The sequence below is a fragment of the Apium graveolens genome, chromosome 11 (genome assembly GCF_009905375.1).
Source record: "Apium graveolens cultivar Ventura chromosome 11, ASM990537v1, whole genome shotgun sequence".
Taxonomy (NCBI): domain Eukaryota; kingdom Viridiplantae; phylum Streptophyta; class Magnoliopsida; order Apiales; family Apiaceae; genus Apium; species Apium graveolens.
Window position 1 is genome coordinate 21,275,478 of NC_133657.1, and position 8,912 is coordinate 21,284,389.

General features: G+C 37.2%; 1 non-coding gene across 1 annotated transcript; it reads right to left on the reverse strand.

Moving 5' to 3' along the window:
- Positions 1 to 7,141: 7,141 nt before the first annotated feature.
- Positions 7,142 to 7,248, reverse strand: LOC141699035 (small nucleolar RNA R71). The gene has a single exon (XR_012565526.1). It is a non-coding gene; the product is annotated as a small nucleolar RNA R71 (small nucleolar RNA).
- Positions 7,249 to 8,912: the final 1,664 nt, after the last annotated feature.

The window sequence follows — 8,912 nt, forward strand, 5'->3', positions numbered from 1 at the left end:
GAATTGTGATGCAATACCGTAACCCAAGCCTAGGTGCTGGGTTTACCATTAAGGTATTCACATGATAAGTCCACAAAAATTTTTTTTTTGAAAGAAGGTGTGTATCACCGAGGAAACTATTTTTGAATAAACATACTTATCGTATATGGAATTATACTTGAAATTCGTATACAGTCTTTTCATATTGTACATTATTATGGCTAAGCATTATTGCTCACTCTTGCTTTCTTTTAAATGTCACAACACAACAGATAACCAGTATGCCAGTGTGGGACTTAGTCGCTTGTAGTCATGGGGAGAATCTATGGCAGCTTTATCTCTGGTGGGCCAGAGTATCAGGTAGGTATAAGATATCAGTCGTAATTATTGTAACTTCATTTAGAGGTTATGAATAATTGTTGAGATCCTGTAAAGTACATATGGGTTTTAATAACAGATGATACTTGTTGTATATCGTTTCTAAGGCTATAACTTGTGAGTGTGTGAGATTGGGGGTCTGTGATATGGAATAATTGGATTATTGAGTTAATACAAGCTATATATGATTGAATGATTGCGTGACGACCCAGACTCCTGACCTCGGATTTGGGGGCGTTACAGAAATGGTATCAGAGCAATAAGTTATAGTACTCAGAGACGAGAGTGTTAGGAATTTGTCTAGATGCGAGATTGCAAAAGAGCTCATATAGAGTTCATTATTGGACTACCGGATGTAGCCCCAGTGTGTAGGTTAGGATAAGTGTATATTTGAGGTATTAAACTATGACTAATAGGACCATTGGAGATTATCATAATGATGAGAAGAAAAAAATTAGAATCATATACGATTTGCAAAGGATGTGGATGTATAACTCGGAGCTGAGTCTTCAGGGCATTTGGGGTAAAGACGATATTACTAACACTAAATGTTAATTTTGATTACACGAGCCTTGTTACTCGTAGTTCTTTATAGGTTGCCCATGAAGGGGCATCACATGTGAGAACCATAAAGTCTAATTATTATTATACAGTTGAGGTTATTGACCCAAACTAGTTGAAGGTGTCAATTTACCAATAGGGATTTGAATATCATATTACTAACGAATTCAGCAGAGATAGTGTCCGATATACCCTTGAGGATTTTTAATTCCATTAAGGAGGATTTGAATATAATATACGAATGTTATTATGAAAAATGAAAGTACACTACATGATATTATTAGTGCGCTTAACATGTAAGGTTATGATAGTTTAGCTCAAAAATTGAGAGCATCGAGAATCGATGGCATGGCTACAATTAAATGGCATAATATTACAAAGTGCGATGGTTCGATCTTAGAACCTTTTAAAAAAAGGATAGACCAGTTAGTCTAGAGTGGAATTATTTGGTAGATATGATGTCAGAGACTACGTATTATACTCGTAGACCTCTAATATATTCGGTAACGTATGTTAAATTACACACACATGCCACCGAACTTATGGACTGCATTGAGATCCCTGAGGGATCTCTTTGATCTGTTACCAGGGGGAACTGGCCACTTATAATTAGTAACGGATGCGTAGCAGGCCCCTGTCGGCCTAACAGATGCTTTTGGAGTAATCTGAGTAAGGTCTTCGAGGTAAAACACCAGAATGATAGATATACGTGCAAAATTCAAGTTAGTAAGCGATTTTAAAATGATGTTGAAAGAGACACTAGCTGAAATAAAGAATTACAAAGATGAAGAGGTGGTATCATCCTCAGATGGATAATAACGAGAGTTGGGGTAATCTGTGAAATATTTTGGCACCTACTCATTGTCACGTTACTCCTTCCAAACTGTTGATCATTCGTATTGCCTTGATAAGTCATATCAGGCAATCCTTTTAGTTCCCTACTTTGAACTTCTTATATGACCAACAACTTGAAAAGTCTTTTTCCGCATCAGTACTTGTTAAATTCTTTTAGTTAATCCATGAATTTTTATTCATATATCATGGTCTTCTTGTTCGGCTCAGAGCTATTTATACTTTCTTTCAACTATCCAAGAAATTTTAATAAACTTTCCCCATTAATTGACGAATATTCATAATGAATATCTTCACTTGATTCTTCTTTCATACTTACTCTTCTCAGTCAAGATGGTAAATATTTAACAAATTGGTAAAAACATGGATGATCTAATCTCTATAGATTCCTCGGGAATCCTTTTCTTCTATTCGGGATGAAATTGTATATTGAACTTTGAAATCATAGTAAGGGTATCAATTTCATATTAGTATTTTGAATTCAATTCTATTTGAAAATCCGATAAAGTATGTGAATGAGGGAACCTCTAAGAGTACCATTTTATTGGCAAAAAATATTTGATGAGAAGCTATCGATTGTTCCGATGCCAAGACCATTCGATTCAGAGTTATAATTATCTTTCTCGGCCCAAATTTGAAAACTTTTTATTTTAAAATTGTCATCCGGGTAGCCACAAATTTCTTCAGTGGTTACGATGTTGAGATTTTTTTACAAACAAACTGAAATATGCTTAGTTTCATATGCTCTCATGAATGACTAGGTAATCTTCCTAACTAGTCGAAATTTTAATTAATATCACGGAAGCCTAGCTAATCATCCTAGCTAGTTGCTATGGGCCAAACCAATTGATCTGGCCATTTTCTTAGCCGGTTGATAATATTGCTTGATACTGACTAGTTATTATTTTTCCAGTTCCACTTCCAATCAAATTTTTATTATTCAATAGTGCATCATATATGCAAAATTTAATTGTTGATGAAATTTTCAAAGAATGATTTAATTGAGACCTAACTAGGCCGCCCACTCAAACGAGAATTCATATTCAGTTTTATGAAATATTTTGTTCATAAAATTTTATGTTCTTTCGTTTATATAAAGAATATCCAATTAAAATCATAAAGTGATTGAAGAACAATATACTTCCTTATTTCTTAATCATTGAATAAAATTCATTCCTTCAAAATAGCATCATTTTGAAACCTCAATGGTTAACCTTTGGTTGAGGATGTTATTCGAAATTTCTTTCATTATTCGAAAAGAAAAGTATTCTTTCAATAGGGAAATCTTACAAGTATCATTCGTATGATGTTATTATTCAGCAATCATTGCTTTCAAGGGATATTATCTAAAATATCATAATATAAAATTCTAAGGACATGGAAGGATAATCCTTGTTGTATTTTTTTTCCAAGTTATAAATCTTTTGAGTATTTTGACTCTTTTATTCAGAGCTCATTATTTCTTCAGATATTAGATTTTGAAATCTTGTTAAGATTTTCTAAATTACATTGATATCATGAAAATCATTTTTTCAAGGCTGATTGCCTTCTGAACAAAGAAAGGTATAGTTGAGAACCAATTGTTGTATTATGAGATTGATGACCCGGTACTAAGATGGTGCAATCGGAGTACCGTGATGAGTAAGTTGTTTTAAAAAGGAATTACCATATTTAGTTATTATCATAAGGATCTTTAACATGGTTATAGAAGGACGATAATATAGACACAACGTAATTAGTGAGGTGCGCTTCTATGAAACATTATCGGGATAGGTACTAATGAATTCAGGAACGACCAAACATGTATGAATTCGAGGAATAGGATTTTGAAAAAGTGAATGTAAGATTGGTAACAACCCCGTGTTAGCAATACCTGACGATAAAAAGAGGATTTTGTGTGAAGTATAATGATAGGACTATGCGGCTTAAAGACCATTATATAAGGTGTTCTAATAATAATCTAGAATAATCGCGATAAGATTCGCACTGAAAGGGACAAAGAGTTTGACTTATGAGGAAAATTTGGAATTTTTTTTCTTACATTGAACACGAGATAGAGGCTATAGTCAAATTGATCAAGGGCTATGATTGAGAAATCTATTATCATCAAGGAAAGGCCAATGTGGTGGCCGACACTTTAAGTTGGAAAAGATATATTGAGGATGATAACTCTCAGAACAACTGATGAGAAGGATCGCATGAAGAGAACCCTTTTATTAATTAACAAGAAGACTTAAAGATGCCTAAAAATGTGAAAGGATATAAGTCATGACCGAATATGAAAGGGATGCCATTGATTAGGAAAGTAAGTACTCAACATGGCTGAAAGTGAAAACGGAAAGGCGAGTATTAAAATTTTGACGATTGCGGATTGTAAATGACCCAAATGGGAGTAATAGTTTATTATAAATTTTGGAGGAGGATTATCAAGAACCAAGGAAGCCATCGTGCTATTTTAGGATTTTTAGTAATATGTTAAATAAGACCGCTTATTTTATTATGCAAATAATAGATCTCCGCTCTATAAAATTGTTATGAACGCGGAAGAGATAATTGATGATAGAGAGACCCCGTGATATCGCGCCACACAAGGACCCAAGATATTTCGTGAGAAGGGATGAACAGAGGCACAACTTAGAGTTCTCAAATCGACAAGTAGAATGGGAGGACTATCCAGACCATTGAAGATACGTCTATCGGCTTGCCTATTATTTGAAACGGTTAGGAGAATCGCCTATCGTTGACGGAAAATTTATGTAGATATACTTACCACGCAAGCATACAGAAAATAGTCATTGATATCCCTTACGAAGAACAATGTGGAAGAATGAAGGATGTCATTGTCAGAGCTGATAGAAGGCAAAGAAGATCGTACACGCCCTATAAAGGCCACTGGTAGCAGGTACCAATAAACGCGAATACGTCTAAGGCGATAGCGAGAATAAAAAGTACGACCCAGAAGGTATCGTAGTACTATAGATATTATACGGGGAATGATTAAAGAAGTCCGACCGATAACGGAAGCTGAGCGTTCCATGAGTCTAAAATGTGCCAACAAATTATTTATGAAATGGTGCTTCCTTCAAGATGGCAACAGGACGACGATGTACCTTATATTACTACAGGCTAAAATGTTAAATCTGGCGCTAAGCGTGTAGTAGGACACGAGCGTGTAAAAGTGCAACAAGAACTTCTTACATAAAATAATCGATAGAGATGATGCGCCAAAATGAGCAAACATTAAGGAACGAAACTTTAGCACTAGTAAGAGTGATGGAGGGGGAAATTAATAAGTTGAAGGAGCATTCCAAACACTAGAAGATGCGCTAATAGTCCATATTATAGATCTTTAAGGAAGATGAAGTGACCAATCGACGTCAATCGAATTACCGACAATAACGAGTTATCATGCGGGCATTTGAATGGCTACAAAGCATTCTACAGAAGAAAGAATCATTCTCCCTTAGGTTGGGAAAAAATTAGTAAGCGGAGGATACCGGACTATAGTTGAGTCAATAGACCAAAGAAATTCCTAGAACTTATTAGAACCCGGTTAGTGGCAGCCCAGGATGAATAATAGAAATATGCGGACTAGAATTATAAAGACGAAAAGTATGAAGTAATAGACCAAGTATTGTTGAATGTGCCTCCCGGGGAGGGAGTGATGAGATTCGAAAGGGAAAAAAATGTTGAACCCAAGGTTTATTGGACCGGTTGAAGTCTTTAAAGGACTAAGAAAGTTGGCTTATAAATTTGCACCATCATCGAATAATTGTCAAGTTTAGAACGAGTACTACAAATCGATGTTAGGAAATTTAACCGACAACATCAGATATATGATTGGAAGTGAGCTAATAAACTTGCAGCCAGACTCAACATATGTGGAGAAACTGTTGAGTGGCATTTATGAAATTTTATAATGTTCTAATAAGCTTTGGATTGATGCATTTGTACTCAAGTTGTTAAGTGTTTTAACGTGTTTTTGAGTGTTTTTGCATTTCAGGCAGTATCTAGGTAATAAGGTAAATTAGCATTGTTTTGGTGCTAATATAGTGTCTAGGTGGTGTTGGAATAAAACCTCGCGAAGACCGGCTCGAATCTGCATGAAAAATAGAAGAAGTCAATTTTGGCAGGAAGCTAGCGCGCCTGCGCTGAACTAGCGCGCGGTCGCGCCGTGTCGGGATAATAAAATCCTGATTCTATTGCAATTCTATTTTCAGGACTCCTATGCTGATTGGACTGCTATATATTGATAGCTCAAGATCATTTTTTAATAAGGAGACTTACCAGAGCATAAGGAGAAGACGACAAGAAACCTATAGCACAATTCAACAAAGGCGAAGACGATCTAGTTTATTCTTATGAATCTTTATTTTGAGTTGTAACCTTGGATGCTCGTTTCTTATTTTGTGAACCTATACTCTTGTTTGTACTTGGTTTTATTTATTCGTTATAAAGACTACGTTTTATATACTATGATATCATCGGAACCCATGTTGATGATGAGTCCGATTATGGGCTAATCGTTATCGTGGGGTTCTAGCGTATTTATTTATGGATTTCTTTAGTTAAATTGTTTCATGCCTTAGTATGTGGTGATTGTATGATATCCTAGTATTGGTTGTGCGTATTCGTCTTATGAGCGTCGCGAACTTGTAAGATAGTGGGTTAATTCTTAATAAAGCGAACTTGTAAGCGACTAACAAGTTTTTGGCGCCGCTGCCGGGGATAGCAGTGTTAATTGATAGTTTATGTGCTTTCCATTAGTGGTTGTTAAAGTTCATTAACTCGAACATTGTTACCTATATGTTTCCTTGTCCTATTTCAGGTACTCTAGCGAGGATGTATGCATACGCGTTCGCGTACTCGTAAGAGAACACTGGATAAAGCGTAGGAAGAAGTTGTGGTAGTTCGTAAGGAAGTTTTTGAGGAAGAAATGGAGGTAGAAGAAGAGAAAGTTGAAGAACCAGTTGTAGTAGCGATGGGAGATCAAGAAGAAAATCCGAAGGCTTTGATGGACTATTCTCAACCTAAGATTAATGACATTCAGTTAACCATCATTAAATCGGCCATCAGGGCTAACACTTTTGAGATCAAGTCAAGCACAATTCAGATGATACAGAACTCAATTCAGTTTGGAGGTTCTCCTACTAAAGACCCCAACATACACATCAGGGATTTCATTGAGATCTGCGACACTTTCAAAATCAATGATGTGACTGAAGACGCTATCAAGCTACACCTATTCCCATTCTCTCTGAGAGACAAGGCTAAGTGCTGGTTACACTCTCTTCCAGCAGGATCTATCACCACTTGGGAGGATCTTGCGCAAAAGTTTCTCACTAAATTCTTCCCCATGGCGAAGACTACTGCAATTAGGAATGCTCTTACCCAGTTTGCTCAGCAAATAGGGGAATCTTTATGTGATGCTTGGGATCAGTATAAGGAGATGCTAAGGAATTACCCACATTATGGCATGCCTGATTGGATGATTATTAATTGCTTCTATAATGGATTGGGTGCTACTTTCAGACCCATGCTTGATGCAGCATCAGGTGGAGCCTGGATGCTACTTCTACAATGGATTGGGTGCTACTTCTAGACCCATGCTTGATGAAGCTTATGAACTTATTGAACTGATGGCTACTAATGAGTACCAAAATCCTTCCCAGAGACTGACTCAGGGAAAAGTCACAGGAATTCTGGAGTTGGACGCAGCTACTGCTATCGCTGCCCAACTTAAAGCTTTGACGATGAAGGTGGACACTTTGGCTAATTATGGAGTAAATCAAATCGCTAGTGTCTGTGAGCTTTGTGCTAGGTGCCCACGAGATTGATCAGTGCGCAATTTTTAGTGAATCAGCTCATCTTGTGAGCAACTTCCAGCGATCGCAGCAACCAGTGCCAGCCACCTATCATCCTAAAAACCATATTCATCTGGAGCAACACTCAGAATGCGGTTCAACAGCCTTATCAGCAATATCCAGCTAAGCAGTACAACCCCCCTGGTTTTTAGCAACCACAATATGCACCAAGACAACAACTTCAGCTGTAACAAGCCAATAAAAAATCTGAATTAAAGGAGTTGAAGCTTATGTGCAAGAGTCAAGCCGTTTCTATCAAGACCTTGGAAAATCAAATTGGGCAAATTGCCAGTGCCTTGCTAAATCGTCAGCCTGATACCTTACCTAGTGACACTGAAGTGCCAGGAAAGAGGGAAGCTAAGGAGCAGGTAAAGGCAATCACTTTAAGGACTGGAAAGGTTGTGAATCCTGAACAAACTCAAGAGTTGACTGAAGAAGTTGGTGCTGAGACAGAAGTAGTGCAGCAGGACAAAGAAGTGGAACCAAGGAAGAGTACTGTTGAGCACACTCCGCCTGAGGGTAATACATGGGAGAAACAGATCTATCATCCACCGCCTTTTCCCAAGCGGCTATAGAAGAAAAAGCTGGACAATCAATTTAAGAAGTTTTTGGAGGTGTTCAAGAAACTTCATATCAACATACCTTTCATCGAGGCTCTCGAGCAGATGCCTAGTTATGTAAAGTTTATGAAAGGTATTCTCTCTCGGAAGGTGAAGCTAGATGATTTAGAGACAGTCACTCTCACGGAGGAATGCAGTGTTGTATTGCAACAGAAGTTGCCTCTGAAGTTTAAAGATCGGGGAAGTTTCACTATTCTATGTACTATTGGAAAGGTGTTTTTTGACAAATGCTTATGTGACTTGAGAGCTAGCATCAATCTGATTCCTTTGTCAATTTTTAAGCAGTTGGATTTACCTGATCCCAAACCGACTTATATGACCTTGTAATTGGCCGACCGTTCTATTACATATCCGCGAGGTATTGTAGAGGATGTCTTGGTCAAGGTTGATAAACTCATCTTTCCTGCTGATTTCGTAATTCTTGATTTTGAGGAGGATAAGAAGATTTCCATAATCTTGGGAAGACCTTTCCTAGCGACTGGCTGAACCTTGATAGATGTGTAGAAGGGTGAGCTCACCATGCGAGTTCTAGATCAGGATGTCACTTTTAATGTGTTCAATGCTATGAAATTCCCTACTGATAATGAGGAGTGCTTAAAAGTGGAGTTGGTCGATTCAGTGGTCACATCGAAACTTGATCAATTGCTAAGGTCTGATG